The sequence below is a fragment of the Dipodomys spectabilis genome, unplaced genomic scaffold, assembly GCF_019054845.1.
Source record: "Dipodomys spectabilis isolate Male_0828 unplaced genomic scaffold, ASM1905484v1 ptg000742l, whole genome shotgun sequence".
Classification (NCBI taxonomy): Eukaryota; Metazoa; Chordata; class Mammalia; order Rodentia; family Heteromyidae; genus Dipodomys; species Dipodomys spectabilis.
This window is the reverse complement of record NW_024871419.1, coordinates 167964-178483: the sequence shown is the minus strand read 5'-3', so window position 1 is coordinate 178483 and position 10520 is coordinate 167964. Positions and strand designations below refer to the sequence as shown.

At 38.8% G+C, this 10520-nt stretch overlaps 1 non-coding gene and 1 pseudogene across 1 annotated transcript; one reads left to right on the top strand and one right to left on the bottom strand.

The window, feature by feature from the left end:
- Window positions 1-4806: 4806 nt before the first annotated feature.
- On the bottom strand, window positions 4807-5255 carry LOC122102099 (annotated as a pseudogene).
- Window positions 5256-9737: 4482 nt separating this feature from the next.
- LOC122102101 lies at window positions 9738-9844 on the top strand. Its single transcript, XR_006146458.1, has one exon. It is a non-coding gene; the product is annotated as a U6 spliceosomal RNA (small nuclear RNA).
- Window positions 9845-10520: the final 676 nt, after the last annotated feature.

Here is a 10520-nt window from a genome sequence, read left to right as displayed (position 1 = left end):
AAATGAATACTGTTTGATCGTGGTGTATGATTTTTGGATGAATTGTTGAAGTCGATTGGCCAAAATTTTGTTGAGAAGTTTTGCATCAATGTTCATCAAAGAAGTGGATCTCTAGTTCTCTTTCTTTGATGAGTCCCTGCCTGGTTTTGGGATGAGGGTTATGATGTCTTCATAGAATGAGTCCCATTGTGCACTTTCTCTTTCAATTTCATTGAAGAGTTGGAGGAGTATTGGTGTGAGCTCTGCTTTGAAGGCCTTTTAGAATTCCGCTGTAAATCCATTGGTCCTTAGATGAGAGGTCACTTATTGCTGCTTCTATCTCAATGCTTGATATGGGCCTGTTAATTTGATTTAACTCATCTTGGTTTAGTTTTGGCATGTCAATATTTGCTAGGAAAAAGTCCATTTCTACCAGGTTCTCAACTTATTAGCATAAAAGTTTGAGAAGTATTCCCTTATAATGTTCTGGATTTTGGTTGTTTCTGTGGTGATGTTTCCATTCACATCTCTGAGTTTGTTTATTTCTGTGTGTGCTCTTCTTTTTCTGATAAGATTTGCTAAGCGTCTGTCAATTTTTGTTAATTTTTTCAAAGAACCAACTCTGTTTTGTTGATTCTTTCTATTTTTTTTTTTTTTTGGATTCTAATTCGTTTAATTCTGATTTAATTATTTCTTTCAATTTACTGGACAGGAGTTTATTTGGTTGCTCTTTTTCACTGAGGTAAATGTCTCTTTAAATTGTTGGTTTCAGATCTCTCTAATTTGTTGATGTAGGAACTCAGAGGTATAAAATTGCCTCTGAGTACTGCATTTCCTGTGTCCAAGAGGAGCTGGTAATTTATGATTTCATTTTTGTGGAATATCATGAACATTTGCATTTCCTTTCTAATCTCTTCCATGACCCACTGGTGATTCAACAGTGTGTTGTTCAGCCTCCATGTGTTAGAGGACTTTCTTTGGTGGCTTTTGGTGTTAAATTCTAATTTTATTCACTTGGAGCCTGTTTCTTGGCCGTTATTGTCATCTTGTTGGTTTTCTATGTGTAGGACATCTTCAAGTATCTTTTGTAAGTCTGGTTTGGTGGTTCTAAAAGCTTCTTGTATCTGAATAGGCCTATCTTTTTGCATGTTTGGGAAGTTCTCTGCTACAATTCTGTGAAATAAATTTTAACCATTAACTTCTGTCTCTAGGTGCTCCTCTACACCCATTATCCTCAGATTAGGCCTCTGATGGTGCTTTCCAAATGTTGAATAGATCTATCATATTTCTTGGATTTGTCTTGGATAGTTATACATTCTTTCTCTATAATATCTAGGCTGTCTTCAATGCCCAAGATTCGATCTTCTGCATGGTCTAACCAACTGTCAAGAATTTCTACTTTGTTTTTATTTCTTTTCCTTCTAATTGTTTGGCTTTGATGGCTTCAAATTCTTTGTTGGAGCTTTGTTTTGGGTCTTGTATAAACTTTACTTCCTTAATTTGGTGGTCAGTGTTTGTTCTCAAATCACTTAGTTGATTCGTTATGGTTTCCTTGGGCTCCCATTACTTTTCTTTGGCTCCATTGAGCATTCCTTTTGTGGTCTCCCTGAATTCATTCAGCTGTCTGTTCATGGATGCCTTTACTGATCTTGCTCTATTCTCATCCCTCTTTCACAATTCCTGTATTACTCTTTGAACAGCTTCCTCACAATCATGCAATTCCTGTCTTTCTCTTTGACTGATCTCAGCCTTCTCATGCGATTTCTGTATTTCTCTTTGACTGTTCTCAACCTGCTCATACAATTCCTGTATTAATCTTTGAGTAGCTTCCTCATGCTCACAAGATTCCTATATTAATCTTTGGTTTGCCCCCTCTCGCTCTCTATCACACTCACACTGAGTCCTTTACAAGTTTTCAATGTATTCATTCAACATGTTTACCAGTAGTGCTTGTAGAGCTTTTTGGGAGCTCTCTCCTGGATTATTCATTAAGTATTCTGTCACCTGATTATCATGAGTGGGAATTCATATACCTGGACTTGCCATTTTTCTTGTGTTTTCTGGCTTGTTCTGCCCATTTGGTATGAAAGTAAAACCAATTTTGTGCTAGACCGCTATTTTAAGGCAAGCATCAACCGGAGTCCTGTAGTTGCACAGTCAAAATGGCTGCAGATACAATCTAGTTCATCAGATATAATCTATTCATCATCAAACAACCATGGACTAATGGGGTAGTAAAAGCAAAAAGGTGTGTCAAAAAATTGACACACCAGAAATTATTAGGTTTAGGGAGAATTGTGGAGAAAATTAGGATTAGAGGAATGTGGAAAGGTTAAAGAAGAGTGAATTTAAACAAGTCCTAATCTCTGAGAGGGAAATTGATTGGACCGAATGATAGGAGAGAGATTTTTTTAAAAATAAAGAAAAAATGGATAAACAAAAATTTAAATCTAAGAAGTGAAACACAAAATTATGTAAGTTTAAAGAAATGATATTGAGGGAAGAAAAGGATAGGATGAGATGAGAGGAGGGATAGAAAGGAAATATGAAAAAATAAAAAATAAAAGAAAATTAAAATTAGTTAATTGAAAATTATATTGGTATAAAGAGATAATACTGCTATTATAGAAATTAAGCCTAAGATGTTTTGACTCGAGTAATAAATTTCAGGATTAAGTATGTACACAATGGGGGATAAGGTTTAATAATTGACCACAGGTATGTATCTGGGGATGAGCTGAACAGCAATTAAGTCAAACAAAAAAGAGAGAGAAAAAATGAAAACAATAAAAAAGGACCAAAATGTCAAAGGAGATTAACACACACACACACACACACACACACACACACACACACACACACACACACAAACACACACACACACACACACACACACACACACACACATCAGAAATAAAAATTATGAGAAAAAAATTAACATCAAACATTTTTTAAAAAAATAAAAATTGAAAAAAAGGTTAAAGAAAGAGTTCTTTGATTTTTGTGTTTTTTTTGGGGTGTGGGGTATGGGAAGACCCTGTATCTCCCCTGCGTCCATAACCAGTCTCTTGGTGGAGTCTCTGGTGTGCTTGTGGTGTTTGGTTTTCCTTTTGCTTGACTGGTTTCTTAAGTCAATTATTTTCATGCTGGCAGAAAAATGCTCTGCTTTACCCAGGATTTTGTGATCCTCTTCCCAGGCTATTCCGTGGAAGGGAGATCTGCTTTGAATATCACAAAAGAGGGAGATGGCTGTTTCCTTCAGTGTGGAAATGCCGTGATGAGGTAGGGTTGAGGCTTTTCAGCAAATAGTAGCTTTTCCCTGTGGGGAAATTCCTGAAACACTCATGGAAAACATTCTCAGGGTTTTTGTTTTTGTTTTTACTGAGTTTCAATTGTTTGTCTAGGCTGCTGTAGGAAGGAGCAGCCTCTGTCTCTGTTTACCCTGTGAAGGAAATCACTCCTCTGAGGACACTGGTTCTACTGGCTGGGTGGGGTGACATTCCCCTCGGTGGAGCTGAGCCTGGCAGGTCATGTCTACTTCCTGTGACCTACTAAATGACTCTCTTGTTTTCTTCCAAGGCCTGAGTTGGAGCTATCTGCTCAGCCCTGTGGAGGTCAGTATCTTAGATGGAGATCTCTGGTAGTGGAGGATGGGTGGCCTTCCCTCCTCTGCACCCTGAGAAGGAGTGAGCATGTCAGGATTCTACTCATGCCAGAGTGTTGGTTCCTGCGTCATCTCTGGTCTGTGATCTGCAGGATGAAGATATCTGCTCCTTGTTAGTTCTTGCTGGTGTTGAGTAGAATCCGCTCACCGGCCACATCTGGGGCCTTTGTCGTGGACTCTCTCTGTAGGGATGAGGGCTACAGCCACTGGCGCTGTCCCAACTGCCACCTCAGCTGTGGCTCCTGGCAAGTGCTCAGATCTGTCATCTTGCCTGGATTTTCCCTCTTTGGCCAAACTCTCTTTACTGTGATGGCACACTTGGTGTGACTCTCTAGCCTAGGACTGTTCACTGGAACATTAAAACTGCTTTCTATGTAAGAGCTTGTTTACCCTCCAGCTTCTCCTCCTCCATCTTCCCCCAAATCCTCATGATTTTTTTTGACCAGAAAAAAATAGCTTTATTTGGACTGAGAATTGGAAAATGAGAGTAGGACCTGAGCTAGCATGTTCAGCTAAGGAGTAGAGATTACATTTCCAGAAAGCTCATCAACCAAATGTACTCTTGCTTTGAATCAAGGCAGCCTTGCAGTTAATGAAATCATTAGGAGGCCTGCTGGGAACATATCTAGCTTTAAATGATCCTAGTATGCTACCTTTATAAAAAAAAAAGTACAGGTTTTTTATCATTATGAAATTTCCACCAACCACACGTATTACAAACGGAAATGGAAGGACAAAAAATACATTTTACAGAATTTAAACTTGTCTTCAGCATTTAGCTCACAGGTTTCGCCATCTTCAAAAAACTCCTCCTCTGTTAAAGTCTTCAGCTCTTGAGATTGGAGGCACAGCTCAATTTTTATTGTGCTAGCCAATGACTAAAAGCATTAGGTACTGAGCTGGAGTCCCAGTCTCGAACCAAAAAAAAAAAGAAAAAGAAAAAGAAAACAAAAGATCGATCAACCAGGAAGGAGATGGTCTTTACTAACCCACAGAAATATTTTATCCATTTCCCTAGCAAGTCAAGGCTGAACAGCAGGGTAAGGCTCAGATGAGGGTGGGGTGGGGATCAGAGGGCTAATTTCCCCCTAGTACAACACCACAGCAGAAGCTTGATGAGAGCAAAACTGGTGAGACTTGAGGGGAGGGTCCAGGCCCTGAGTTCAGTCAGAGTCACTGCTGGAAGAGGAGGAGGAAGAGGAAGAATGCTTGCCATGCTTGTGGTGTTTGTGCATCTCTTTATGTGTTTTCTTCATTTTCTTCAGTGTTTTCTTGTCCATTGGGGCTCGTGGGCCTATGCCAGGAGCAAGGGGATTCACAGGACATATGCCAGGTGCAGGTGGTGGGCATGGGGTGGGTAAGGACCTGAGGGTTGGTATCCTGGATACTGTGGCTGTGGCACAGGGTAAGAGGGCCCACATGGAGGGAAAGCTGGGTTCCCCTGGGGAGGTCCTGGAGGAAAGGGACACCCGGGTACAGGACCAGGAGGAATGGCTGGATTTACAGGTTGTGGGCACAAAGGAGGTGGACACCCAGGATTGGAACCTCCAGGGCACCCCATGTAAGGGATACTTGCATTTTGCACCGGCTGCCATGCATTGGGATGCCACATGTTCAGGTGTTTTCCTAAGCTTTTCTTCCTGCGCCTGGATTATACCGGTCCTCCTGAGCCTTTTCCCCCTCATGATCTTTTATGAGTGGTTTTTTAGTGAAAAATGTTTTGGTGTTTATATTTTGATTTGGCATAAAATGAGCCTACTATTGTCTTAATTTAATAAAAAAAAAAAACTCTGATTCTCTGACAGCATAAATTTTGTGAGTAATGGTTAAGACTATGTTGCCTTTCTGAAAAAAATATCACCACCCAAAAAAGAGGAACAAAAGGAAAATAAATATGACAGGAAACATAAATCTTAATGGACTAATAGTCTGTCAGTTTGCTTTAACTTTTAATGAAAAATTAAAGTAATACTTGATAATGTTTTATTAACATATTTAAATTTCTTCATTCTTATCAATTAAGATTCACTTTATAAAGAAATTCAAGAGGTGACAATGTTTTTTCATGACTTTTCCATAGAAATGATCATTTCATCATTATAGTGTATAGCACAATACACCCAGAAAGCTTTTAAGGAAAAATATTTCCCATTCTTTGGTTTGCTTCAGTCTGTATTTAAAGCTGCATACCACATCTTACCCACCCTATTGTCTGTCTTCTCATTTGAAACATTTCAATAAGTTTTCTTTCCCTGGTTTGTCAGTCAGCAAATCTTTATAAAACAACATGCTTTCATTCATTGTGCTTTCCAAAATATATCTCACAAATGCCAAAACGAAGCACAATCTGAAACATCTGTGGATTTTTCCACCTAGAGTCCAAAGTAATCACTTTCCATACTCCTTAGAACCAGCTGTTCACTGGCATTAATTGTTCTATCACTTCCATGCTTTAAAACAACAGCATTTGACAAAGGCGTACATTTTAATTGGCTTACCACATTTGGTTCGTTTTCAGCAAGGACTGTCTTCACGGAAGTTGGTAATAGATGAGGTTTGCAATTATGTATTTTGAAGGGGCTCTAAGTTGTGGATATAGAATATACATTTCAGTGACTAAATATTTAAATTAAATCCTATAATGTATACTCCTTCAATTTTCTGGCTAAAGTGTTCTACAATCTAGATATTTTTTAAGGAAATATTGTACATGTTTCCTTGGTGACAAGGTAATTGGAAGACTTAAATTTTTCTTTTTTTCTTTTTATATTGTGAAAATAATGTACAGAGGGGTTATAATTACATGGACAAGATAATGAGTACATTTCTTATCAAGCATTCTAGCCTCCTCCTTTGTTTCCCCTTCCCATCCCTTCCCATTCTCCCTCCCCTGCCCCTCCATCCAATCCTCCTCCCTGCCCCCACCAAAGTTGTAAAGTTCGTTTTTCCATATAACGACTTGTACATCTCATTGTTGGAATGGATCCACCTGTACCCCAATTTAAACATTTCTTTTTTCCTTTCCCCTTCTCAAATTATACCAACCTCAAATACAGTGAAAGCAGGGGTTATACCATGGGGGAGGGACATACAAAGCAACAAAGAAATAATCTTATAAATGTGTTAGAAACAATCACCTGAAAGAAAAAAAAAACATTTGAATACATATATTAGGGTTCATTTTCCTAACATCAACTTATCTGATGTTTTCTGCATGACTCAGACATATACTAGTTATTGCAATTAAGGGAAACCATGGGACCTAAGTTTTTTTGGGCCTGGCTAACTTTGCTTAATATAATTTTTTTCCATGGTAGACTTAAAATTTTCATATATCATTGCCGACTTAAATGAAGTGAATGTACCTGGGTTTGCATACAGAACTTTTGAGAGAGCATTAATGTTTGAATCTTGAATGGGATTTGATTGAGAATTGTGGCAGGCTTTCATGATATGAGAAGAGAAAGGCCTTACTAATACTTTAATTTGCTACATTGCTGTATTAGTTTATTCAAACCCACACATACACACAGATATACAAATATGTAGTATGAAGACCCAGTCAGTCTGCAAGAAAATATTTTAATAGGGATTCCATAAAATATTTAGTCTGCTGAGATCTGATTGGAATTTATAGCAATATCTATTCCACCCCTGGACAATTCATTATCATTGGTGAGGATGTTGCCATTTGAATTCAGAATGCCCCAGAAAGACCTATGTGTTAAAGAAAAATGACTTTCCATTTCCTCCCATACTGTGGAGAATACCTGAATAGTTCTTATGGAGATTAAGTTCTTCAGAGTGAAACCTCTGAGAACATGCACACTCATCTGCTTTCTTCTTTTCTCTTTTAATCATTCTAGGTCAAAAACATTTCTTTTTGATATACTCCTCACCTTGACATTGTCTTGTCACAGGCCACCAAAGCAATAAAACCAACTGAACATACACTTACACTGAAACCTTCAAACTTATAAATCTGAGTAAGCCTTTCTGCTTAATAAATGGACAATATCACTTATTATGATAGGTTATAAAGCTAACACAGAAATCTAGTCTTTCTAACAATGTAGAGTACATAAAAACGCTTCATTATAAAATATCTAACTCAAAGTTATATTTTGTGTTTTTGTTTCTGTAGATCCTAGGGCTTAAACTCACAGCCTGACTGGTGCTTTTGTGTTCAAGGCCAGTGCTCTACATAAAATCTGAACTGGAACTCCATTTCTCCTGGTGGTTAATTGGAAATAAGAATCTCATGAACTTTCCTATACTGGCTGGCCTATTCATGTTGCATACTTTATGTAATTCCATTCTCAGCATTATATAGGTGCTCCAACTACAATATAAAAAAACTTAAACGTACTAAAGATATTTGTAAAGTATAAAATGAGGAAAGAATTTTCATCCTTTACAAATCTATGCAAAATCTATGCTAAACTATTGATATTTTACTGGACCTTTCCTGCAACCAGTTTGATATAGTTTAATAATTGTCACACGAACTTTCTCTCTATATTCTACTGGATATATACATTTTCATGTATGTTTGTATATGTATACATATATGTATCTATCTATATATGTTCGAATGTGCATCATCGGACTTGAAACTGCTTTGTTTTGCTGTTCAGCAATGAACCTTGTCGGCTCATTCTGTGACAATATCAGTGCTCATTCTCATTATTCCTTTATTTACCAAATCATCAGCCTTCTAAAATCAGCTTCATTTCTTTTTTTTTTTTTTTTTGGGTCCGGTCGTGGGGCCTGAACTCTGGGCCTGGGCGTTGTCCCTCAGCTCTTCAGCTCAAGGCTAGCGCTCTACCACTTGAGCCACAGTGCCACTTCCGGCTTTTTTCTTATGTGGTGCTGAGGAATCGAACCCAGGGCCTCGAGCATGCAAGGCAAGTGCTCTGCCACTGAGCCACCTTCCCAGCCCAAAGATTTTTTTGGGGGGGTCCGGTCGTGGGATCTGAACTGTGGGCCTGGGTGCTGTCCCTCAGCTCTTCAGCTCAAGGCTAGCGCTCTACCACTTGAGCCACAGTGCCACTTCCGGTTTTTTCTTTTGGCTTATGTGGTGCTGAGGAATCGAATCCAAGTCTCATGCATGCAAGGCAAGCACTCTACCACTGAGCCACCCTCCCAGCCCTCAGCTTCATTTCTTGGTTAAGGTTACCGAACAGTCCAACTAATATCCACCCAGAGGGTTTTAATAAAGCAAATTTTAAGGAAGAATATAACATGAAGTGACAACTACAGAAATTCCAGAGACCTGACATCTTTCACATTTCTGTCTTCCTTCTCTTCTCATACTTCAGAAAGTATTGACTAACACTATAAGTATACTGCAATTATAAGTTAAGGATCATTGGTTTTTTTATTTTTGTTTTGTTTTTTTTTCCAACCTGAAGCCTTCTTTTCCATGATTCGACATAAACTTTTGGGAGATTTTTTGGATTGTGATGGGATTCCACCCAAAACAAAGCCATGTATATTAAGAAAGTCAATGTTTTCAACTCAGAGTACTAAACAAAAGAGGGAGAAAATTAAGGCTAGCTATATATGTTAAGCACAAATATAGGCAATATCAAGATATCTTGAAATTGTATACTTTTACTGGATAAAGTGGCTCAAACCTGTAATATTATCTACTTAGAAAACAGAGATTAGAGAATTGCAGTTCCAGGCAAGCCCAAACCAAAAAAAAAAAAAAAAAAAGAAGAAGAAGTTTCAGAAACTCTGTTAGAGTTTGATGGGTGCTATGTGTTTTGTTTGTGTTAGGAGGACCACAGTCCAAGCAGACCCAGGTATAGTGATACTTACCTCAAAAGAAGCAATCAAGTTACAATCTGCAGGTATGGCAGTAGTAGAGATGCCAAAGTTGTAAAGTTCCTTTCATTGTTGCAATGGGTCTACTTGTATCCTTATTTAAACATTTTCCCCTTCCCCTCCACAAATTATGCCAACATCAAAAATGTGTGCTTATGTAAGAACTGCATGATTCTAAAATTTCATGACAATTCTTTTGAACTTACTTTTTTGTGGAATTGACTAAGAAAATCAATTACACCTTCTATATAAAAAATGTTCTGTGCTGAATCCGGCAGCCCATACACTAACATCGGAATGATACAGAGAGGATTAGCATGGTCCCTGCACATGGATGACTTGCAAATTCGTGAAGCAATCCATATTTTTACAACAACAAATGCTGGAGGGGATGGGGCCACAAGGGAACCCTACTGCATTCTTGGTGGGAGTGTAAACTTCTTCAACCAATTTGGAAAGCAGTATGGAGTTTCCTCAAATGACTCCACATAAAGCTCCCCTATGACCCAGCAATCCTACTTTTGTTCATTTACCCAAAGGATCACAAATAAGACCATATTAAAACTACCAGCACAACTATGTTTATTGCAACATTATTTACCATAGCTAAGATATGCAACCAATCCAGATGCCCATCAGTAGATGAATGGATCAAGAAAACGTGGTAAAGGATTTCCGGGAAGATGGCTGAGGAGAAGCTGGAATCTGAACAAGCTCTTGCATAGAAAGCAGTTTCAGAGTTCCAGTGAACAGTCCCAAGCCAGAGAATCACACCAAGTGTGCCATCACAGGAGAGAGATAGTCAAGAGAGGGGAAGCCAAGCAGACACATCTGAGTGCTTGCCAGCAGCTGCCGCTGCAGCGGCAGGGTCGCGGCGGCGAACACCGCCGCGGGGTCATATCTGAGACACAGTCCGGGACAAAGGAGACAGACGCAGCGGGCCAGCGGATTCTACTCAACACCAGCAAGAACCGACAAGGAGCAGACATCTTCATCCTGCACTTTGCAGACAAGAGATGACCCAGGATCCAAGACTCGGCGTGAG